Here is a 25,956-nt window from a genome sequence, read left to right on the forward strand (position 1 = left end):
ATATTTAAAACATTTATGATTAGTAATTTTCTCCATATGCTGCGTTAGGCCTTTTGTAGACAGAGTTTCCCTTCGTTTTCAACTGTTTGTAAATTCCAGAATTGAGGAATATTATATTTTGTAAGGTGGAAGTAAAATTTTTGTTGCAGCCTTTGGAAGTGTATTGGTTAAGATTGTAGTGGACAAGGTGTAAGTATTGTTAGTCCACATTACCATTTGGAATTCGTATTTTTAACTCTAGTATTTACAAAAGTCTAATTGCTTGCAAAAAAAAGTGTTGGATATTATATTTTCTTTTATGGAAGGAGAGGGGGGCCACATTTCAACATCACAGTTAAAATGTGCCGCCCTACCGACCTGCAAGTTTGTGACTTTTTTTTTTTTGTTTAATCGCAGAGAAGGGGAAAGTGGTCCGAACCTACTACATTAAGAAGCGCAACAAACCGAATATTTTGTTCCTAAACCCATCACATTTCGGGTACAACATCCCCGAACTGAATCATTCTTGATTTTTGAACTAGATTTCAGTGGTTTAAAAGAGAAAGTAATGCAGTAGTGAGAGAGAAATAACTGATAGAAGGTAGATTCAGAGTAAAGTAATATCATTTCTTTCTATTTTATACAAAATACACAAAAATTTTAAATTACAAAAAAATACAGATATATATGTTAAGTACCAACTGTTTATTGATATAGATCTTTTCAGAAGACTTGAAAGTTGTAGAAAACAAAATAAAAAGATTCAATAATACGATTCTGTGGAATGGGTTGAATATTTCCGGTTGCTCTTCAATCCACCAATCATATGTGATCGAATGCTATTTGTAGAACCACGTTATGAAGATGAATACTTGGACTCTCCAATTGAATTACCTGAATTAGAACAAGTTTTACATAAAGCTAAAAATAATAAAGCCCCGGGGCTTGACAGAATTACGTATGAATATTATAAAAATGCACCTTATTCATTTTTGAAATTAATAGTAGAAGCTTTTAATAATCTAAAACAGAACGGAAATTTACCGGATAATTGTAAAACATCTATAGTTTTTCCATTATATAAAAAAGGAGATCGGGATTTGATTACTAATTACAGAGGTATATCATTCATAGATACAATAATGAAGTTGTATACCGGGATATTGACAAATAGATTGACGGAATGGCTAGAGAATGGCGGCCGGTTGTACGAAGGGCAGTGCGGTTTTAGGAGACGATACTCAACAATGGACAATTTGTTTACTCTAACAAATATTATTCAATATTACATTCAAGATAAAAATAAAAGAGTCTATTGTTTTTTTATCGATTTCAGAGCTGCATTTGATTCGGTAGATCGCTATTCACTTTTCATAAAACTGTTTAATCTGGGGGTATCCGCCAAATTCGTAAATGCAATAAAAGCATTATATGAACAAACAAATGCAGTAGTTTGGCTGAAAAACGGAGTATCTGACTCATTTAACACAAATGTGGGTGTAAAGCAAGGTTGCCTCTTGAGCCCCTTATTATTTTCTATTTATTTAAACGATTTAGCTGAATATGTTGGCGGTGGCTTAAAGGTTGGAAATATTAAAATTGGCACCCTTCTGTTCGCGGATGATGTAGTGTTAATTGCTGATCACCCGTTTATTATGAAAGAAATGATAAAAAAGCTAGAAATGTATTCAGATTTATGGAATTTAACTGTAAGTATGAAAAAATCTAAAATGATGGTGTTTAAAAAGAATACAGGAAAATTAAAAAGAATGGAGAGGTGGTACTTTAGAGGAGAACCTGTAGAAATTGTAAATAATTATAAGTATTTGGGGATAACGCTAACGCCACAACTGAGATATACAAACTACTTAAATGAAAAATATAAAGCGGCGAAAAAAGCCATTAATTGTATTTGGACTGGCATTTTTATGAATGATTATATACCATTTTCAAAAAAACTGCAAATTTTCGATTCAATAGTTTTGGCATCTATGTGCTATGGTTGTCAGATATGGGGATACAATATTTACGAACAGTTGGAAAAAATTCAAAGGTTCTTTTTAAAGAAAATACTCAGGATCCCAAGTGTCACTCCTAATTATGTTTTATACTTAGAAACTGGAAAGGATTTGCTTTTTTACAAAGTCTTTCAGCTACATGTTAAGTATATATTAAAAATATGTGATTATGATGATAAAAGGTTTCCGAAAATTGTGGCTAAATTAATTATTAGGGAGAAAGTGTCATGGTTTGGTGAGTGGCTGAATTTAGCAAATAAATATAAATGTAATATAGACAGTCCTTTCATTTCTAAAAGCAGATGGGAAAAACAAATAGATGATATTGTTGAAATAATGAAAAAATCTTTTCATCAGGAATTTATTACAAAAGCTCAACAATCGCAATACCATAAATTATACCAAGAACTACTACCCATAGAAAATAATCACTATATTAATAATAAAAAAATAGATTTTATTAGAACAATAGTTAAAGTTAAAGGAGAACTCCTAAACCTAAATTATAAACCGTGGTTATCAGATAGGGTCTACCTATGTTCACTCTGTAATAAGAAAGAATTCGAGGATACTGTACATTTTATGACTGCCTGTCCAACGCTAGGTTTTATCAGAAAAGCATTTTTTGGAAGGTCTGTAATAACAAAAGAAGAATTAATCCGAGTTTTAAAATCCGATCAACTCAGTAGTATATATATGTATACAAAAAATGCTTTAGAGTACAGAAATTGGTTGGTAGAGCAGTTCAATTATTGAGTGTACGTTGGTGTGTGTGTTCGTTTGTGAGTGTATGTGTTGTACTGGATTGTATATAATTAAACAAAATAAATATGTTCATTTAGGAAAAAAACAAAACAAAGAAAGGTCAAATTCCTGGCAGACGGTTGTTTGCAACCATTGTCAGATTGCTTTATATTCTTTAAGAAATATAATTTTGAGTTTAATAAGTTAAAAGAGTTTATTTTGTAATTTAATTTGTAAAAGTTTCTTTTTTTATGTAAATAAAGCATATTCATTCATTCATTCATTCAATACGATTCTGTGCATTCTGTAACAGAAAACGTAAATTCTGTTCAAATGTGCCCCCCTCTCCCCAATTGCTTTCAGTCAGTTCTTCTCCCTTCTCCCAGTCACTTCATAATAATAGTATTTGATTTTACAAATTGTATAATGTGACTAAGATGAAATACGATTTGAAATTTCTTTTGAATAAAATACATAGGTTCGAACTTTGGAAATTACCGTAAGAAATAGTCATGCTATTTCCGCTCCTTTATCTCTTTAGCAGAATAAGTTTAGCAATTTCTATTGATAACCTTTAAATAACAAAAAAAAGAAGAAGAAGTAATTACACGAAGTAAAAATTATATGCCTTGTAAAAGATGTCAATTGCATGGGAAAATAGATCACCTGCATATTCTAATAAGTCTTAGATAATCAGTATACCCGTATGTGCATGTTTTGAGCATAATGTATGTTAGAGATGAGAACATATGCTATTTAAATAACATTAATTGAAGCACTTGTCTTAAGAGGCAATTATTTGCACCAAACACTAGATTAGTGACATGAATTAATTATAAACGTACATACAATGTATATACAATGAACTAACAGGACGCGCATACTCAGAGAGCGCTAGAGAAAAAAAAGGAAATGCATAAGGGCTTCAAGGAAGCAATTATGAACCTCTCCAGAAGAAAGAAACGAACGAACCAAGGTGAGAACTCCAGGACTTGCTGTCTCAGCACTTAGGTGGTCATAACTGTGATACCAGAGAATCGGCATTTAGAGGCGGAATAGAATACATAAAAATAGGAGTGATTCAATCGGCTCACTGTCACAGAGACTCATAAGAATCTATTAGCTAATCTGGGACTTTAATCGAGAACTGAGGGCACAAACGCAAAAAACCATCTGAGAAGGCTAATCCTAATTAAAAGCCGTGGCCGTTTCTTCGCCCAATTTGAGAAATCCGGCTCTTCTTCATCCTCTCAAGATTACAGTAAGTGGAGCGGTACCCTGTGCCTGAATCAAGCACTGGATCACAACCGACCTAGCAAGCTCAATAGAGTCTACAGAGCCTCTAGCAAGCCTTCCTGTTAGCAAACCCATCATAATTCTTACTGACACCCGGCTGATTAAGCTAATCTGACGTTTAATTTCGGCGAGTATTCTTGAACGAACTCTTTCGCTTGTCTTTGGCCATTCTCAGGAAATGCTGCTTCTTAGTCTTCTTGAAACTGATTTCATCACAGCCGTTTTTTCATCTGGCTTCTGGTGGTCCACATTACCAGCGTGTCTCCATAAATAGGACCGTAGATGCTCAGGAGCGTTAAAAAACAAAAACTGTTAACTACTGAATTGGACTGTAAAGGAGATAAGCAAAAAGATCGCAACGAGGTAAACAAAATAATGCCGTCATCAGGGAACTTGAGAACCACAATTTTTAAAACATAAAGGAAAAGAAGGCTGCAATGGTTCATAAAAAGAGCGAAATTCCTTGGAATACAATACAATGGAGTAGCTCGAGAAAGAAAAAGAAGACAGACTAAAGAATAACTCTCCAGAGACTGTAGCCAGTCTTTCGAGAAGAAAGCAATGGTGGCAAAGATTTGGAAACACATCGTTACCTCCTTCCCTTAAGGGATAAGCATAATGTGACCGAGATTGAAGTTGAAATTACTAAAAAAGTATTAAATAAAGTGTCATTGAATATTATTGATCGAATAAGCCATTAAACACCGTTTGATTTATATCTGAGCCTGTTTCAAGATTTGATTCGTGAGTGCAAGAATTATATAGAGCGAGGGTATCTGGTGGTTGATTGAATTGGAATCAAATAATACAATAAATGACTGGTCATTGTAACAAAACACCAACAGAACGAACAAGTCACAACATGAACACCCTCAATAGAACTCTGGATACGGCCAGATGTGTACGGTATAGTCAGGGCTGTGTATTAGAGTCATTTAGATATATGGGCTCTCTTTTACACATCATCTGCTGCAGTTAAGGGGGAGAGAAAAAAGAGCAATTTTATCCTGATGATATCTCCCTGTCTGAATATCAGCAGCAATATCAAAACAATATTAATAATTTATTAAACTGGATGGTCTAAGCAAATGACTGAGTTCTTCAGCTCATCTAGCGTTTATCCCAGCAACTGCTCAACAAAAAGTTTCAAAATAACAAAACACCGTCTTTTATCTTCTCTTACTACTAGCAGAAAGAAGTATTACAATCGTGTCAATTTCTTGAAATTGAGTTCTGACCGAAATAAATACATATTTGGACCTGATCATATCTAATTAATCGTTAAGAATTGCCAGTTTGATGGTAAGCTTCTTTCGAGAAATCACGGTGTTGTTTTGATCGCTCTTTTGAGTCTAAGGAAGAATCCCAGCACTATCGTTCAGTAACTGGACTACCTTGCGAGAAGTAATCCAGCTGAAAGGTCGACGCCGACCCAGATTGTCCTTTTTCTTTTAATTTTATAACATTTTTCCTGTTTCATTTCTTCTTGTGACTTTTTTACTCGATTATTAGCCGCTTCAGCCAAGGTACATCACTTAATTTTTTTGTGAAGGCTTAATTTCGAAAATTTTACTCCTTAGCACCAGTTGGAGAAACCGTTCCTCTAATCTTACTACGAGTTGATGTAACTAAAAAGAAATATAAATGCATAATGACTATATGCGTAAAAAAAATATAAGATTATCGTTATATGTCAGCAACTAAAATAAACACAGATAGTTTTTTTCATTTAAAAGAAAGTTAACATACACTTATAGTGAAGGAAGACAACAAAGTCGGAACTATAGTCTAAAGCAGGTAAGGTAATCATCATACGCAATCTTCCCTGTGGTGCTGTTAATTTTGTTTTTTTCCCCACTTTTAAACAGCTACTGGTATTTTTTAATTTGAAAAGGTAATATATCACAGGTGATTGTAAATTGTGCTTAGTCATATAGTCATCACTTGTGTTCTCTACATGCGCGTAGAAATAATAAATATGCTGTCTTAACAGATAAATATCATCCTGTGTATTTATGTCCTGCTTCTTTTTTTTCTAACTCGTTTAACTGGATTTCTTTTTGTCCTCATCTTTCAGCACTTTACCTTAGACAGAAAAAAAAAGAAACTTTCATTTTAAAGGTTAACTTTTGTGGTTATGTTTAGCCAAATATGGGAATTAATTTGATGTCAGTTGCGAGGACAAAGATAGCTAAAAAAAGATGCTATGATTTGCAATTGTCTTGTTCGTCAATGATGTGATTGAATCAGTTGACCTTTATTGGGAGACTTCTTACTTAAACAAGACTCTGCAACCCCCTGATCCTGGGTCTTTCTTCTGATAGAGTGGTGACAATTTCCCAACACTTTTAGTCACTCTTACAGTGTAAGTTCACCTTCTATGGATGGATTGGTTAACGATGGCGTGTAAAATTACTTTAGATGTTACACAGATTGTTCTAGACTGGTCTTCTTTGACACAAGGGATTACTTAGTGGATACCCTTTGGAGAATGGACAGCTCTTATCCCAAAGTTTATGGTACTATGGTGTTGAAATGTTCTTGAAGAATGGAAGAGCTCCTATTAAATGTGGCCTTCTATTTTGTTATTGACTGTTTCAACTTTTAACCAGGTTTTTTTACATTCTTCCTTCTTAAGCTAACTAATGTTTTGGCATTCTGGCATTGGTTACTATTCTCTCAATAAATAGTCTTTAAAAAAATCCATCCGCTTGTATGTGTAAGTTTTGTACCTTAAGAAGTTTAGTAAAAGAAAGTTGTGTGAAGTTCAAAGCAGACATTTTAAAATATAAAATGAATAAAAATAGAAGTTTTATGTTGCTAATTAGTTGCCAATAATTAATGTACTAATTAGATCCTTTTGTGATGTCAAAGTAATTACGTAGCAAATGGTTTCCAACATCAAGCTGGGGAATATTTACGATCAAATAGAATACAAGAAGGCAATCTTACACACACAGAGACAAAGCCTGTAAACAGTGCCAGTGTATTAGTTTAAAAGCGAGGTGATCTCAGTTGACAAAGAGGATTCTATATCTATCTCTGTCGCCACAGTCCTCTCTGGTGCAGTAATAACGGCACTAACAGTGGAACTACTTTGCATATGAAACGGTTGCTGCTCCCCCTAATACAGAGCTGTTGTTACCTCTCACTTATATATAACCTGATCAAATTTCCCATCCATATATGTAAACCAAATTGGTCTCGAAACCAAATTGGTTTGGAGCCCCCGGAACAAGGGTACCATTAATTTGTCTTTGATGAACTTCTTTCAACAATTTGAGCTTTAGTTTAAATTAATTAAATTTAAATTATTTTGTCAATTCAAGGTTTTGTTTACTTTCTATTTGATTATCTACTTGGGTTTCGAGTTTTAAATCGAGAATAGCGGTTTTGAGTACTCCAAATTAAGAAAAACAGTTTTATGCTAATTTCGTTTCATAATTGTTGATCTATAACCTTTATTTGAAACATTTTCTCAGCAAAATCAATAAACGGCCGTTCTGGAGGTTTGGCAGGGCTTCTGGTATTTGGTGTTCGGGTAAGGGACGTCTGCTATTTAGAGACCAAAAGAGATGGTTCGCAAAAAAAAAAAAGGAGAAAAACCCTGGGCCCTGTAAAAATAAAAAAGGGAGTTGTTTTCTTCTAGAACTACATGGGATCATCATAATTAGCCTCTTTTCTACGCAGTAACAACGCCGCCTAAATATCCATACTGCTCTCTCTCACAGAGCTTATCCTTTTTTTTGTGCAACACAGACCAGCACGCCGAGTGGCTCCGAGATTCCCTATGGGACTGACAACGATAGAATCTCTAGGCTGCAATGTAAAAAATCTCAGACATGTTGAGCGAGACCCGAGTTTATGCGATAAATCGACTAATTGTTAAACCGTGTAACTCGTAAAGAGAGTATTTACTACATTTTTCATGGAGGTAATACTTTCAAGACATTATGGATAATAAATACACGGACAATAAATCCGACTGCCAGCTATAAAATCACAATAAATGAAGCCTTGTTGACAAGTAATAAACCGCTGCTTTTCAGGTGCACGATAACGCGTGAAAGCTAACAATACGGAAACGATTGAGTAAGGTTAGGTAAACTAAAACTCTATTTTATAAAGATGTATTTTTTTTCCTACCTCCATTTAAAATCACACACAATGTAACAGACAATTGGGTAAATTAACAATAAAAAAAATAAGAAGAAAAATCTCCGAAGTGGAAATAGGAATTTAAAACTAGCTATTTACAATGTTTTGGTGGCACAAGCAAAATATGAAAAGAACAGATTTATTTTGTGTTGAATAGAAAGTTAATTTCAAAGTTAACACGGTGTGTCAAAGGAAAACAGACGCTCGAACACAGTTCAATCGCGGTCCAGGACTTGATGAGTCAGTGAGTCACTATAGACAGGGTAAAAAAAAGAGTGAAAGAATCCTATTCAAGTAAAAGTACCGTGAAAGAGGAGGAAAAGAGAGAGAAGGATGATGAAGATCATCATCATTTTGGGCGGCAATTACAATCAGTCGAAAAAAAAAAATTGTAAAAGTAAAGAAGGAGTTAGATGAAGAAGCGTAAGAGGAGGAAGCAGAAGGGAGCCTAATTTTGTGTAGAAAGGGGAGACACAGCAATGAAAAGCATCGCCCCCCAACCCCGGTCGCTATTTTGCAATGATGAGGTGATGAACGTGACGCTGGGGTTAAAACTTGTCACAGTATCCGCAGTAGTAGTAGTAGCTGTTTGATACCCTACTGAATTTAAATACAAAACTCAACTGTGCCCTCCAACCTACCCCCCTTGAACTGCCGCAGCGCGTACGAACCACACACAGGTCACACGACTCAAGTAAGGAGGGGGTAGGGGTAGGTTAATTTGGGTTGATCCTGGGGACTTTGATGTACCGCTGTTTTGGAGTGGGTGGGTGAATTACACTGGATAGGGGTTTGGAAGCAGATGGCTTGCTAGAACTTGGAGGCAAGGGACAAGTATTTGAGTTGCAAAGCCAAAAAAAGAAAAACCCTCTCTCTGTCTAGCTGAAGAAGAACTGAATTTCACTCTTCCATCCATGGTCCATGATCTATCCTATACCTTCTGGGAAGAGAGGGAGGTTCTGTGACGACAGCGCGACAAGGGAAAGGCGGATCCCAACTACCCACCTTCAGTAACTCACCCATCCACCTAGGCTCTTCTTCGTCCGGGAATATCTTATGGAGCTCCTCTTTTTCTCCTTTTTTTTTTTGTAGGACCAAAACCTAAAATCTCCCCTCTTTCCTTCTGCACACCATTCATTCTGTTCACTCTTTTCGTTCTATTCTTGCTCAAAGTAATTCCACTACTAAACTAAACAAGAAACAGATGAAAAGCTAAGCAAGAGGAAAACAATAGTAAAAAAGAAGGAAATAAATATAACCTCCAAATAGAGAAATAAAACCTCCTAGTGGTTCAAAATAGGGGTTTTCCCCTTTAAATGTTACCAACCATTGCTTTTTCCCTAACTTCCACCACTGGCAAACTATAACCTCTCCAACATATGGTGATGCAATGTGTTGTAACTAGACAAAAAAAGAAAGAAGTTTTATTTTGTTTTAAAGATATTTGGTAAAAAGTAACAAATAAATTTATAGACATTTTTCTTATTTTGTCCAAATAATAAATTAAAATCTTATTTTCTTTCTCATTTTAGGAGTTTTCACGATTTGTACTAATTGCTTTTCCAAAAAATCCAAACACTTAAAGTTGTGGCTATTAAATAACGAGGCTATTGCTATAAAACATTTTATTTTAAATTTATACATATTTAGTTATGATCACCTTCAATATACACCCCTCCCCTATCCCTACAACGCTCCATGCGAATTTTACCATGGTTCGAACACAGTACTGGAAGTCTTTTCCTGTGAGCTCCTGCATGACGCGTGCCGCTTTTTCTTTCACAGCTTCAACGGACTGAAATCGTGTTCCTTTTAATGCAGATTTGACTTTGGGGGGGATCAGATAAAAGTCACATGGGGCCAGATCAGGCGAATAAGGCGGATGGCCTAAAACCTGGGATGTTGTACTTGGCTAGAAACGTCGTCTTGGACAGACAATGCAGTGTGGAGCCGGCGCCGGTTGTCTTGATGGAGAACCCCGTGTGACTTGTTCTTCCACAAATCGGGGCGTTTTTTTCCCTTACTCTTTCACGGAGTTGAGCAAGCACCTCCACGGTAGTAATGTTGATTAATTATAATCGATATTTTCATCCGTTTTGGACGTGGAAGGGCGACCCGGGCGGTCAACACTCCGGCGTCTTCTCTCGGCCATCTTGGAAACGCTTGAACCACTCAAAAACTTGCGCACGTGATTAATATTCATCGCCATAAACGTCTTTTAATAAAATATAAGTTTCAGTACCGGTTTTATCAAGTTTTGATGTGAAATTTCACGACAGTTCGTTGCTCCTACACATGTGTAGTATCGATGTTTTCGGCAAAACGAAACTAACACCTCTTACATAAACGACGGTTCTGGTCAGACAGATTTCTCTACAAACACGGGAGACGCTGCAATCGAAAGAGAAGGCTTTACGCTGCTGCACAGCTGTCGGTCGTTAGGATTTGGCGCATGCATAGTTTTTCTGTAGCAGCATCAGTCTCGTTATTTATTAGCCACACCTCGTAGTTATGTATATGCTTATTATAATAAAATGATAAATGTTCCACAGTGCACAACAGCTCCTCCACTAAAAATCAATATTTAGCTAGTAATTGTATATAATTCATACAGATATAACAACTACTAAAATTGAAGTCTGAAGTCACATTACCTTAAATTTAACAACCTTAAACCACCCTAAAATCTCCGTTGAAACAACGTTCCTGGATAGTATTTTAAATAATAAAAGTATTGACCCGCCGGTTATATAGTGTTGTACAAAATGAAAAGAAAATTACTGAAACCATTTTTGAAAAAATCTATAGTATCAAAAAAATATTTTTGGACTAACTATAGCATGCAATGAACTTACAAGCTTCCAAATAAGATCAAGTGTCTATGGACAGTTATAGTTCCAGCATAACATCATTAAAAAGTACATTGCACATAACACTTTGAGAAAATGAAATTGCTTTTTTTTCTTTAAATAATCCATAAACTTTCAAATAAAAGAGAACTTACCATAAAATGGTTGTAATTCTGCTTTCAGCAATAGAGTTCTTTTATGATTCCACTTCACTAAGTTTATTCTTGTTAAGTTACTTTAATGAATAGTAACTTCACACAACAATTCAATCCACTTCTTGTTTTGAGTTCACATCAATATCCAGGATATCACGTTTTTTTTAACAAAAAAAACCTAGATTTCGTAATTAGAACCCTTGAATTAGCTTCAAAAGAAATATGGCTTCTCCCAACAAAAGCTTCTAGAACAAATTGACGTCACCAATATTAATACATGGTTTAATTTTATTACTTTAAAAAAAAAAAATAATAAATGGTCAAATATAAAAATTGAATAGGGACGATTAAAAAAATATATATTTAATTAATTGATTATTATTTACTAAATATTCATTCAACATATTTAAACAACTTCCTTTTTCTTTTTATTAGTGAGATGCCCGCCCAATTCTTGGTAGCCATTACTGCAACAGTTGCTGTGAATCTTGGCTGACAGACGAATTTTTAAAACGTGAGTGCGACATTAGAAAGGGTAAGTTATTTAATTTAACAGTTTTCCTTTAATAAATCTATAAATTAAAAACTTTTATACTAAACTGGGCAATGCAAATTCCAGTTCAACGATTAATGATAGCTTAGCAATAAAAGCGAAAAATGGATCTGATTCTAAAGCCAATATGAGTTTGAAGTTTCTATGTTATCCGTTTTACTCAATGGCTAAGCACATAATCTTAATATACAATAGAAATAAGTATTTTACTGTTTCTATTATTAAAATAGTATTTTTACAAAATAATAATTACAATTATTTAAAAAAGTGAGATTGATTTTAAGTTTAAAGAGAATTGTGCTATCTTAGCACTCCTGTCGGTGGCCATTAAAAGCTCATCAATTCCATTTTTCATTTAACCTTAAAAAATTCTAAAACAAATTAAGATTGCTTATAGCGTTCTGTTGTTTGTAACTTTATTATTTTTGAATAATTATAAGCTATAATAATAATTTAAGCTAATAATTGTTTAGTAAGAACGTTTTGAACATCACTCTGGTAAGTTCCAATTCTGATGCAATTTGGTTTCAGTCAAGAAGTCAATAGTCTCTACGAGTTTTTTAAAAATACAAATTGACTTTTTATTAATCAACAAATCAGTTAACTAAAAAAGTAATTTTTCATCATTAGTAGAATTTTACCAACTTATTTGGAAAAGGTTAAGATACAGCTGGTAACTAGTAAATATATTTGAAAACTAATTCTTGAGCCATATGTTCCTTCTGATATTTTTACTATTGTTAAAAATCACTTCTTAATCTGATTTTCAAAATTAAAATGTTTCACATTACTTAAAGGTAATGAACTCAATAAGTTTTACAACAATAGTTAGGTACTATTACAATAAACTATTTTAAGTTAGTAATGTTTATAAACTTATCAGCGTTAAACTGATATTTTTAAACACCTTTTTTCTATAGACAAACATTTTCATCTATGGGAGGTTAAGAACTAGTTAATTGTAAATTTTAGACATACCTCAAATTTTCTTTTCGTTGTTTCTTCTTTAGTTTATGACATGCCATTGAACACTATTTTTGGAAACACCTTGACCTAAAAGTGTGTACAGATGCACATGCAAATTATCTGTTAAAAATTGCCCTAACTGTAACTGATTGTTTACAGGGAAACTAAACACTAGTAATTGAAAAAAATTGCTTATTTCCTTGCCTGTAATCAGTAGATTTTTGAAATCTCATGTTTTGATTAAATCAGTTATATTCTTCCTTAAAATCTTCCTTGTTCAAGAGTAGGTGATATGACGCTTAGAGTATTCAACACTTGTTAGAAAAAGTTTTCTACATTTTACGGTGAATTCTAACCTTAAAGTAGATCAAAACAAAACTCAGTTGATAGTAAATAAAGATTAACTTATGGTTACATGTTCACTCATTCAAATTTCTATATAACAACTTACTTCATATTTATGAGGAATTATTATTACTTTTTGCCAACATGAAATAAAACTTCTAGCTGAAACTAAGCTGGATTTAAAACAAATGATCGCTTGAAGAACACAAGTTGAAAGTGTGTTCACTTGACTGCAGGTTATCTAAACGAGGTTAAACTAAATCATGTCATCCACGTAAAATTAGCTAGAGCTTAGGTTAAGTTTGGAGACCATTTAATTGTGGAGAAGCGTAATTATATGTCAGAGAGCTGTACGTAGAATTATTATATAAACAATTGATAGAATTTTAAATAATTGCTACTGCAGACTGAAAATTTTGAGATGAAAACGGCGACAGTATCGTGTACCTAAAGTCCTCGTAAGGAACTAAATGAATGAATGAAAATTCTTTAAACATAATTTTAGACTATCTAAAAACCTGAGATGGGCACTGATTGAACATACAATCTAAACATAAATTTAATTGATTTTTTAAATCATTTTAATCAGAATTTAACCGGCGAAATTAATCATACTTTTAATTACATATATGACAATTAGTGAACTAAATTTCAAATTTAATCGTTAATCAAACAATTTATGATTAAATCTGAGAATTTAATTGAACTTTAATTTAATTTCAATCAATCAAATTGATTAAATTATTCATTATATGACTTTTCAACTAATGTTTCGGACCACGTTTTGGCGAGGCCTACTTTCTGAGTATCTCCAACAAAAACCTTTCGATTAATTTTTAGACTATCGACATTATTATTAAACTGATCCTTTTTCTTTTTATCGTGCAATTCTAAGTTACAATAAAATTCAATTATATTCGTGAATTATGGTAAGATAAAGTTCATAAGATAGTGTTCATATGAGATGCTTTACATGAGAAAGTAAAGTGAAACTGTCGATTATTGGCGATAACTAATCGAAAACGATCTTAACTTATGAACAATTTATTGAAAATAGAATTTTTTTTTTTTTTTTTTTTTAATAATTAGCATTTTATCTTATTATCTACGAAAGATTAATATTATTTCTAAAATCACAATACAAAGTTAATAAAATAAGAGAAAACAGTAAAATATTTAGAAAAAGAAGTAAAAGGTATTTAAAAAAAACCATTGTTAATAACGCTTTAACCAGCCAAGATTCATTTTCATTGGATGGGGCGTGATCATACTAGTGGTGGGCGTGGTTACACCAGAGGTGGGCATGTCCCGCCCACAGTCTGCAACCGTACTGCCTTGTGATTGGCCAATACTTTACAATTAATAATTTCAATGAAATAATTGATTAAAAAATTTTTTTTCATCATTTCTCCCATAGGTATTTGATAAACTTTCGAATTAAGCAAGAAAAAAAATTTCTCTTTAAAAATACAATAAATGATATTTCTTTTAGAATAATACTTCAAGTTTTACACAATTATCGTTAATAGAAACAAAAAAGTTGATAATTTGTATTATTTATTCGTGAAATGGATAAGTGAGAAATAGGCACATTGAAGACTTGTAAGCCGCCATTAAATAGGCTACAAGCTTACTTTACACTCCATCCAGTGGAGAACTCTAGTGGCAATTTCTGTAAACACAAATGCAGTTTATACATTCATATTTAACCATGATGCCAACTCATTAGACTTATACAGGACTATCTTATACTCATATTTAACCATAATGACAACTCATTAGACTTTAATAGGGATATCTTACACTCATAACCATGTTGACGACTCACTAGACTTTTATAGGGATATCTTACACTCATAATTAACCATGTTGACGACTCACTAAACTTTTATAGGGATATCTTACACTCATAATTAACCATGTTGACGACTCACTAGACTTGTACACTGGACTATCTTACACTCATATTTAACCATGTTGACCACTCACTAGACTTACATGGGACCATCTTACACTCACATTTAAGCATGAGGACGACTCACTAGACTTTTATAGGGATATCTTACACTCTTATTTAACCATGTTGGTGACTCACTAGACATACGTAGGACCATCTTATACTCATATTTAACCATGTTGATGACTCACTAGACTTACATAGGACTATCTTAAACTCATATTTAAGAATGTGGACGACTCACTAACCATATGTAGGACCACTTTACACACACATTTAACCATGTTGGAGACTCTCTAGATTTGTATAGGTCCTCCTTACACTCACATTTAACCATGTTGATGATTCGTAGGACTTATATAGTTCCACCTTACTCTTATTTTCAACCATTTGGTGACTCACTATACTTTTATCATATTTTCTAAACATAAATAACAAGAGAATTATTTTAGGGTTTTCATTTATTATTAAGTATTATTAACATTAATTTTTATTTATTTATTAATTTTATTTCCAGGTGTGCGGGAGTGTTAAAATTCCGGGTTTATTTTTTTTTTGGAAGTAATTTAATACTTAACTTTTAATGCTTTTAAACAGTGCGTACAAGAAATAGTAAATCGTGTTTTCCAAGTTTTTGTTTCAAAACTGATACGATAAAAATATTTTGGTTTTTTTGCGTCATATACAAATTTTTGTAAACTGTGTCAAGTGTCCAGTGTGGATGGAAGCTATTCTGCAGGTATCTTCAGGAGCAGGCATTGATGGATATGCGACTGCTTTGAAATGGTTATACATCCCCGTCTGCATTAATAATAAGGTAGGATATGGATTTTTGTGGTCATTTTTATGTCTAAAATGACAGGTTTTTTTCTTGTTTCTTGATTTTTAACATGGCCCTCTCTTTTGTTTTTTATTCTTTCTACCCTCACACCCACACATACAAACATTCACACACACACACACACACACACACAACAAACATAACAGGAAGTTTTCATTTTAATTCAACAAAATGCAATACTTTTACTCTCCAAAGTTGTGTTTTCGCTAAAAATAATGATTTGAAAATATGATATCTCTTTTTTTTTATGAGATTTTTTTAATTTTCAAAAAGAAAATTTTTACGTAAAAATAAAGAAAATCAATATTTTCTTTAAGGAGGAGATTTGAAATGGGGTATTAATGTCTCTCCGCACAATGGGATTGGCTAAAGAAGAATACGTATTCGCAATGAATTCAATATGTGCCACGTGCCGGTCACGTGTGCGTCTAGCCGTTAAGTAAAATAAACACGTGTCCTTTTAGAATAATCACTGAGGATTTATTCTCATCAGTAGTGGAAGGGGGGGTAAAGAACTGTAATACTTCCAGCTTAATGCCTTTTTAACTTTAAATTTCTTTTATAGAGATGGGGGACAAATTTTTTTGAATGGGATAGTGTTGGTAGAACTTATCATTATTGCTAAATTCAAATTACGTTTTCTTTTTAACTTGGTATTTCACTAGATATATTTGGTTTTTTGTAGTACTTCACACGTACCTGATGACCACCTTGGCTGCACTATCTTGAACAATATAAAAATAATACTTTTATTGTTAATAGAGTTGCCTTTTTCTCTCTTCTTAAGTCACTGGAAATCATCTTTGATTTTTCTTTGACCCTAAAATAGGGTTCCGGGCCAACGAAGTCTCCCGCAGGCGTCTTGAAGGCCCAACAGATCCACCGCTTCGTTTTCCTTATATCCTAAATGAATAAATAAATTAAATAAAAATAGCCTTTATTAATTCCAAACAAATAAACCAATTCGATTAATTTCACTGTTTTAAATTATAAATATCAAGATTAATAACTTAAAAGAAAAGAAGGTTTACACTTTACATAATTACAATAATAAAAAAAAACAAATACATAAATACTGTGTAATTATAACTAATAAAAATAATTTAAATAAACATAAGTTAGATGTTTGGATTTTGGAATTAGGCCCATTTCTGGGCAAAGACCTCTCCCATTGTGGCCCACTCCTCTCTAGACTTAGCCGTTCTACTGAAGTTAATGCCCGCTAGTCCTTTTAGTTCATCGCGCCACCTAAGAAACTGTCTCCATCTTGCTCATGGTGTTCTATGAGAGGGTTAGGATGAGCTGCTGTAGAGTGGAATGAAATTTGAAGAAACGAGTGTTAGCAAGAACCTGTAATGAAAGGGATTTTGAGGTCATTTTGGATAGTGTGAGGTTAGATACATAGAACGGAGCGTTAAGAAGTTTTCGAAGTATTTTTGATTGTAATGCCTGGAGGCGTAGTGAGTTAGGTGACGCTTAGTCGATCCCCCATACTTCGATGCCGTATGACCAAATGGGTCGCAGTAACAGTAGAAATAAGAGTCTTTTGTTTTGTAGGTTAAGTTTCGAACGTTTGTCAAGTAGTCTGGCGAGAAGTATTTGTAGCGTTGGTTAGTTTCTTGTCTTTTCAGTCTAGTACGGGGGATTCTATGTCAATCGTTTGGTCTAGGTACAGTCCAAGGTAGCGTACTTTGTCTACAGTTGGTATAGGAGTTTGGTTCAAGATGATGGGAGATAGGATTTTCCGTCTGAGAGTAAATACTACAAAACTTTGACTTCGTAACGGTGGTTTTGATTCTCCATTTGAAAAGCCAGTCCTGTAAGTGGTTGATGATCCGATTTAAATTGCGTAAATCAAATCCTTTTCTTTGAATACTCAATTTTTTTGATAATGAAGAGAGATACTCGTAAAAGAAACCCATCTTAGTTTTAAAAATGAAACAATTAATTAAGTGAACCTTAGAAGAAACTGCGGCCTCCCCTCGCCCCCCAAAAAAGTGTTGACTTGTTAATTTTTTAGAAAAAGATTAAAGTAAAAGGTGACAAAAAATTGAAGTCTATAAGTTAGTTCTTTTTTGTATTCTCACTGTTAATTAACATAAATGAGAAATGTGCAAGTATCAGGTCGTAAATTTTTACAGCGTGACATTTCTGGTGTTCGTGATAATTAAGCGTAAAGAAAGAAGCTCGTAGCAGTCATAGATCACCAGAGCTTTCAGTAATTGGTAGTTGTGGGCGCGTACATGAGCTTTTTTTAAGGGGGTCCTTAAATAAATAAATAAATGAATACAAAAAAACAAGGTAAAATATAATGGTTCAACGACAAAAATAGAGTAAAGTATCGTAAGGGATAAAGCATTGCGGAATTTAGAGAGAGAGAGAGACGGATAAGGAAGGCAGTGGCGGAAGGATATACAGGTGAGGAGAAACGGGAAAGAGTGATTATGAATATTAGATGGTAGTTATTAAAGATAGACTTCCTTTATGATGGATTGCTTGGAGAGGGAGCCAAAGCAAGATGTACGGTTCTTATGTGGGACATATGTCCACACATGTCACTACACGGTTATCGAGACATACATACCTACAAAAAACCTCCACTTCTAATAACCTCTTTGTACACCACTCCTTTAATACCTCTTTACTTCCTGTAATACGTCTTTCTCTCATTTCTGTTATTAATAATTGTGTGTCTACTTAATGTGCATATTTGTTGCGGATATCAGAACTGACAGAACTACCTTTTGATGTTCTCGTAACTGACATATCATAGTAATCAACGGCTTCTCTTAATATGTGCATTTATTATGGGGGATAGAAACTCACATTAGGGTGGTCTTCACATTAGGGATCTTCTTTAATATACATAGGAAATCAACTAATCGGCCCATACTTCTACAGAGAGAACTTAACTGGTGTAAGGTATCTAACTTTTTTTTAGGGAGACATTTTGCCAGTCCTGCTTGAAGATGTTTCTCTACAACGTCGGCTAGATATGTATTTTTAACAAGATGATTGCCCGGCACATAATGCGAGAGTTGTTCGAGGTTACCTGGACAGAAATTTCCATGAAAAGTGCTTAGGGACTCATTGTCCCATCCAATGGCCACCTCGATCTCTAGACTTAACCCCAATGGACTATTTTTTGTGGGGATATCTAAAAAATAAAGTGTTCAGAGTCGATGATATGAAACGTCGAATAACTTTAGCCTGCCTATATCTTGAGTTCGCCACCCATAAGTGCTGCTACAAGCAAAGCGTGGGAGTCCAGAGTTTTGGCTTGCCTATCCGTTGATTGTGCCCAGTTTGAACAGATTCTTTAAAAAAAAAATAAAGTAATTTTGACAGTAAACTGAAATTTGTTTTTCATATTTTAAATTACCATAACTTTTAAAAAACTTGACCGATTTCAATTTTTTTTTTTTGTATTTTTAGGAGCTCAAATACTATTAAAAAAATGCAAAAAAAATATAACGTTCCATTTGAAAAAACAAAGTTGGATGCTGTATCTCGAGATACAGTGGTTTCAAAAAATGGGTCAATCACAGAAAATAAACTAGACTAAAAATGATTAAATACATGTTTTTTATTTTTTCGAAATTTCCCGCCGTTTAAAAAAAAAAGTGGGTGGAGCATATAACTCCGGTCACCCTGTATAATAATATTCCGGAAGTATAATAGTCAGTATTTTCTGCTTAAATTTACAAATGTAACTCCAACATTTTACAATTCTAAAATCATTAAACATGCACCAAGCGTTTTAGAACCCTTAAACAGGGCTCTACGTCTTCAAAGGGTTGAGTTGCCTTTACTGTGCATTTATTTACTTCATCATCATCATCTTCTTCTTCTTCTTCTTCTTGCTCGGCACTACCGTCCATGAAGAAGAACCTTGGCTGCCTCAATAATGTTGTGCCATTCATCTCTCTCTCTTGGGCCACTCTCTTCTCCCCATCTTCTTACGTCCAAATCTCTCAGATCCTGCTCAACATTGTCCAGCCATCTCACCCGGGGGTCTCCTTCTCCTTCTAGCCCCTCCTGGATGTCCAAGAAAGAGTTTCTTGGCTATTCTTTCTTCCCCCATTCGTTCCAAGTTATTTATTTACTAATCTTAAGAAAAAAGAAAGAAAATTCCTCATATTAACCATTAAATAAAATGCAAGGTCTAGGACTAGTACCGCAATACATCTTAGCTTTGCGGGTCTAGCCTATAACCGCCTAACATACTTTCTATAAATTACACATATTAATACATTAAATAAAATGCAATGCCTAGACTAGTACCGCAATACATCTTAGCTTTGCGGGTCTAGCATCAAATTGTGTACCTGTTTTTATTGGTTTAATTTTCGTCGCTTCTGTTCTTTGGTTTTCATCTAAGTGCGATATTCTTTTTTTTAGATTTAAAATGTTGAGGTAAAAGTAGCGAGAATGTTCACATCCTCTTGCTTTTTGAAAGGGTTAAAAAAGGGGTAAAAAAAATAAATTAAACAAATTTATGCTTTTAGGTCGATTCAGAAATTGTACCTTTTTATTATTAGTAACGCTAAAGTTTGCATAATATTTTTGTTTTAAAAAGAAGGGCAATGTATTCTGCAATAAGGAGTCCTCTGTACTAAACCTCCCCATCCCTAGTTAGCCCAATATCGTGGGGGGTTTGTGACAAGTTTTAATAACGATAGTCTTTTGTTGTTATCGTCACGTCTTAAAAGACAAAAAAAAAGGGAATCAAGGAACTTGTCAAAGCACGGTGTTGACCTCCTAAGTGGCAATTTATGTCAATGCAAAAAAAATCGTTCTAAAATGATGAATAGATTGATGTTAATCAGACAAAGCTCTCGGGGCACTTACCTTTCATTTTATAAAGTGGTTATATAAAAGAGGAGTGAAAAAGTATTGTAAAATAAAACTGCAGTACAGTAAGTTTGAGGTTATGTTTTGAGTGACAACTCAACGGGTTGCCTTCTAGGGGAAACCTTACTGGAGCTGTTGAAAACTTAACTTGAAGGGTTAGATGTGCAATGTTCTTTCTCCAGGTAGGTGATTTTGAATTGAAATTGAAAAGAAATGCTGGTGTGGTGCCACCTCAAAACACAGACGGTGGTCCTCATCACCACCTGTGTGCTAGTTTAATTGTTAGACGCGTGGGTACCTCCCCATAAAATTTCATTTAATATTATAAAGTCTTTTGCTTTCTTTTACTTCGCTATTATCCAACTGGGTGAAGAACAGTTTTGTTGTGACCACAAAACTCAGCCCAATCATTACAGCTTCTTTCTCACTTACTACTGTCGTGCTGGGGGAAACAATTGTCAACTCCCCGTTGAACAAGAAGTTAGAAACAAAAAGTTTTTTTGCCACCCGTTTATGACATTTCGATTCATACTGTGAGCAATCCAGTCGATTCACCACACCCAGTTTTTGATGAATCGCGTATCCAAAAAATACAAAAAGGGAAAACCGCACGCCCAAAGTTAAACGCCCTCTTTTTTTTAACCCTTTCTGTAAAGTGAATCAGGGAAGAAGAAATAACTGCTTTCACCGTAGTGGTTTCATTAATGGAACGCATTGAGCTTAGTGCTGAACTTTGAACTGGTGCTGATGTGCCACGCCCTTGCGTGGTAACAATGCACAGAAGGACGTGTGTCCCTTTAGTCCCTTTTCCCTAAACTTCTCTTTAAACAGATTAACGCTTCATTTAGCTAGAATATTCCTTCCATCGAAAAGTAAAGAATACGCCCAGTTCTATTGTCTTTCATTTTCTTTGTACTTTTAATTATTTATTTAAATTAAACTTATTTCGTTTAGTTTTTTAATTTCTCTAAGTAGATTAGTTAAGTATTGGCGGTCATGCCAAATCTTTGAAATGAGTTTTGAGCGACTCCAGAGACAGAAAAAGAGATTTTTAGACAATGTTCATTGTGGGGCATAGGGCAGGGATGGCGAATTTTTTCGAGACGTGGGTCAAATTTTGTTAATTTTTTTTTTTTTAGTACTATCTCTTGGGTCACTAATGCCCATTTGCACGCTAAAGTTAAGTTTAAAAATTTGTAAACTGAATATTATTTTCAAAACTAAACATCTTTAAAAAATTCAGTTGGCTTAACGGGGTAAAACGGGACGAAACAAGTGGCTATGGAAGTCTCTCTTTATACAAAACATAACTGGACAAAACCTGAACAAAAGTGTGTTTTATCTGAAGAAAAATCTAAATATGGTTATTTGCTTTGGGTTGGCGATTTTTTTAACAAACATTAAATTTGATATTTTGTAAACACTTTTGCTTTATTTCTAAATACTACAAAAAGCATTTGTCGTCATTTGCGCTTTTAGAACTGTAATGATCAAACTAAAGGTTATAGATTGCTTTTGTGTCAATGCGTGATTGAAAAAAAAATACAGATAGAATATAAATTATCCACAACAATTAGAAAATCTAAATCAACCCGCGTAAATAAACAAATGGTTGCCTAGCAATTGTGGGTCAGTGTGTCTGACCCGCGGGTCATAGGTTCGCCATCACTGGCATAGGGTATCCAGTTCTAACTGACCATAATTTGGGAATCTATTGAAAACTTCAAATGGAACAAAACATTTCTTGCATCAAAATGCCTTTTTTTTGGAGATATTTTACATTTTGTGTTTTTCCATCCTTATTACTATCTTACCTTAGTTACTACCATAATTACTATTAACCTCAGATCTGCTTAGGCTACCCAAATATCCGATTGCACCATTCGAAAGTGCGTTAGATTTTCTGGCTGAATATCTTGTTTTCAATTTTCAGTCTTATTTAAAAAAAAAAATGCCAATATCAGTTCAAAGATTTGAAAATATCAAAGTTTTGTACCTACATTCTTTTATGAGTGTGCTTTACGTCCAACTATCAATTAGGTGTCGTGGACGGAGGCGACTAGCAAATATACTTGACTGTAAATTTCTCATATTACCCATTAAATAAAATGCAAGCCCTAGACTAGTACCGCAATACATCTTAGCTTTGCGGGTCTAGCCTATAACCGTGAAACATACTTAACTATAAATTCCTCATATTAACTATTAAATAAAATCCAAGGCCTAGACTAGTACCGCAATACATCTTAGCTTTGCGGGTCTAGCCTGAAAAAAATAGGCATTTCTTCACTTATTTTTCTGTATCTCTCCTCACATACTCTAACATAGAATGTAGGTACAAAACAGGTTTTAAAGATTTGATCCCAAACCGATTGAGATTATCCAGTTTTACTGGAAGATTCTGGAGTTACAACTTTGAGATGACCAATAAGAGTGTTCTACCTGGATATTTTCTTTTATATTGACCAATGAAATAAAATTAACAAGTAATTATGTTGGGTCGTACGCCAATAAAAAATTGAGAAATATTGCGCTAATATTTCATTGGAGTATAATCTACAACTTCTTTACCCAGTAACCAATCCAATAGGAAGTAAATAACTACTTAAAATTCAAAATTTGAAAAAAAAAATTCTATAAATTCTTAGTTTCAGTAAGTCGGTGTGAGTTTAAGTAGCACATTTTTACCTTCCAACAAAAAAATCGATTATCAGTTGAATAGAATAACGACTTTGTGGCATCCCCCCTCCACTAATTGGGCCACTTACTCCATTTACCTAAAGTAATAATGACGGTTGATTAACGCCCGTATCAGGTTCCTTGCTAAACTGACATCTTGTCCTTCAGTGTTCTGCATCCTCTATGTATGCTGTTGTTGATAATTAAATATTTACAATAATTACCATATAGTACGCCTAATTATATTATTTACTAATATATATTTACTTAGTAAAAAGGCAGCCTGCCTTACGTAAGGTCCCCCGTCTGCTATACCATTATTTGCAAAAGAAAAATTATTACTTCGGGCCAGCTGTAGTATAAACTAATTATACAAAGAGTTTTTGAACAACTGATACCAGCAGAAGTAAATTATTAAAGGATATATATACAATTTAAAACATTAATATCTCTTTGCAAGTTATACAATTGTATAAATAATGAATGAAATTCTATAATAAACTCATTAAGCTAATACACAACTGAAGCTCGTACGTGCAATTGCTTCAAGGGTATAAGCTACCCGTAGCCTTAAGTTAAGTGTTGCAAAGATCGATTTTACTTAACGATTTTAAAGTCAGTAAAACTTGAACCATATTTCGAAATTAAAGATCGATTTTACTTAACGATTTTAAAGACAGTAAAACTTGAATCATATTTCGAAATTTCAAATTAGAAGAAAATTAGCGAATCTCTGATTATAGCAGCAAGAGAAAGTCCTGTGAGTAACGCCAGAGTTTTCTTTTCAAATCACAGAATCGAGGCCTACGTACGTATTATTTTCTACGAAAGGTTAATTTCTGAAAAATATCGACACGTACGAAATAAGATGGAGAAAGCAAAAAAAGAAAAAAATCAATACTGTTACGGAATGATAGGCCACAAGATCAACAATCTTATCCATAGTCGATTGTTTATTTTATCGCGTCAGTAAATCGATTTTCATTTTTTTTTTTACACGAACCATGTTTTACCTTGAAGGTCAGCTGTTTAACAAATATGGAAGTCTGATGATGAGCAAACAAGATTATGATTTCAACTCTATACGTGGCCGTGGCAGTCAATAATACCATTTTATAGATTGTAAAGAAATATTTTTATCTATTTTCTAGTTTTGAAACCAATATAACACCAAAAATATCGGTAACTATTGTACATAAACATTGCCTTGTAACAAAATTATTGAAAAATAACTGCACACCACAAAGAAATTTATTCAAAAAAAGAGAATCGCTGAGATATTATCGATTGGTGTTAAGTATTTTTTGTCGATTTTGGTAGCTGAAAAGAAAGTCAAGTTACTCGTAATCGAACAGTGCCTTTTTATGGGTATAAATTGCCTTAAGTGGAACTTTTTATCGATATTTTTTCATAACTAAAAAATAGGTTATAGTTTATTATATCTGCTGCTACAAGTCTTTAGTACTACAGTATCGTCTGCTATAGTTTTAGCCCTCAATGACTCTCTTTTATGCACCACAATAGCCGAGCGGTTATGGGCTAGACCCGCAAAGCTAAGATGTATTGCGGTACTAGTCTAGGCCTTGCATTTTATTTAATGTGCTAATATGAGGAATTTATAGTAAAGTATGTTTGCTAGTCGTCTCTGTACACGACACCTAATTCTGTAGTAGGACGTAAAGCACACACTTATACATAGAATGTAGGTACAATACCTACGGATGCCTCAGAACAGGTTTTAAATATTTGATCCCAAACCGATGGATATTATCCAGTTTTACTGCAAGTACAAGTTATTACTAATTAAATTTCTCATTTTACCATGTTTTTCTGGTAAATGACTTATTTTTAAATTCCATGTACATACAAAATGACGGGAATTCCTAAAAGAAGTACAAGTTTTTGTAAAATACAGTAATGCCTATTTTTTTAGGCGGGCTTTACGTCCAACCACCAAATTAGGTGTCGTGGACGGAGGCGACTAGCAAACATACTTTACTGTAAATTTCTCATATTAACACATTAAATAAAATGCAAGACCTAGACTAGTACCGCAATACATCTTAGCTTTGCGGGCCTAGCATCAAATTGTGTACCTGTTTTTATTGGTTTAATTTTCGTCGCTTCTGTTCTTTGGTTTTCATCTAAGTGCAATATTCTTTTTTTTAGATTTAAAATGTTGAGGTAAAAGTAGCGAGAATGTTCACTTCCTCTTGCTTCTTGTTTTCCTCTACTACATGTATCAAAGGGCATTTTATATGAAGAGTATGATGACGTAGAAGAAATTTATTTCGTAATGAAAGAGCCCAGATAAACGTGTGCCTTTTTTTTTTCATCGTAATTGTACGAGCTTGTGTGAGTGTGTGTTTGTGTTAAAACAAGAACGCAGACCCAGTGTGACTTGTTCATGTTAGTTCATGGTTAAAGTATATATGTATATATATATGTTCAGAGGGTGCGAGACAGCGGGAGAGAGAGAATGAGAGAGAAGTTAGTAGCCACACCCACTAGTCACCATGGATACACCCCTCCCTCAGTTAGCCCACCATTTTATTCAACCTG

General features: G+C 33.9%; 2 long non-coding RNA genes across 11 annotated transcripts in view; one reads left to right on the forward strand and one right to left on the reverse strand.

The window, feature by feature from the left end:
• The window catches only part of LOC141453030 (uncharacterized), a 41,006-nt gene extending 27,701 nt beyond the window's left edge, over positions 1 to 13,305 (reverse strand). For 4 of the 9 annotated variants that reach the window (XR_012457742.1, XR_012457740.1, XR_012457738.1 and 1 more), the window contains exons 1-3: positions 13,170 to 13,303; positions 12,731 to 13,074; positions 11,200 to 11,444 (exon numbers count right to left, since the gene is read on the reverse strand). This is a non-coding gene — a long non-coding RNA (uncharacterized lncRNA). Of the gene's footprint in view, positions 1 to 5,786; positions 6,123 to 11,199; positions 11,445 to 12,730; positions 13,075 to 13,169 lie in introns of those variants that run through there. The other 5 variants (XR_012457747.1, XR_012457744.1, XR_012457743.1 and 2 more) reach the window with 3 other exon arrangements.
• LOC141453032 (uncharacterized) overlaps positions 11,633 to 25,956 on the forward strand; it is a 71,981-nt gene continuing 57,657 nt past the window's right edge. The window contains exons 1-2 of one of the 2 annotated variants that reach the window (XR_012457751.1): positions 11,633 to 11,734; positions 15,538 to 15,837. This is a non-coding gene — a long non-coding RNA (uncharacterized lncRNA). Of the gene's footprint in view, positions 11,735 to 12,484; positions 12,550 to 15,537; positions 15,838 to 25,956 lie in introns of those variants that run through there. The other variant, XR_012457753.1, reaches the window with a different exon arrangement.

The sequence above is a fragment of the Rhodnius prolixus genome, unplaced genomic scaffold, assembly GCF_049639745.1.
Source record: "Rhodnius prolixus isolate KJV_2025 unplaced genomic scaffold, Rpr scaffold_3, whole genome shotgun sequence".
NCBI classification, from domain to species: domain Eukaryota; kingdom Metazoa; phylum Arthropoda; class Insecta; order Hemiptera; family Reduviidae; genus Rhodnius; species Rhodnius prolixus.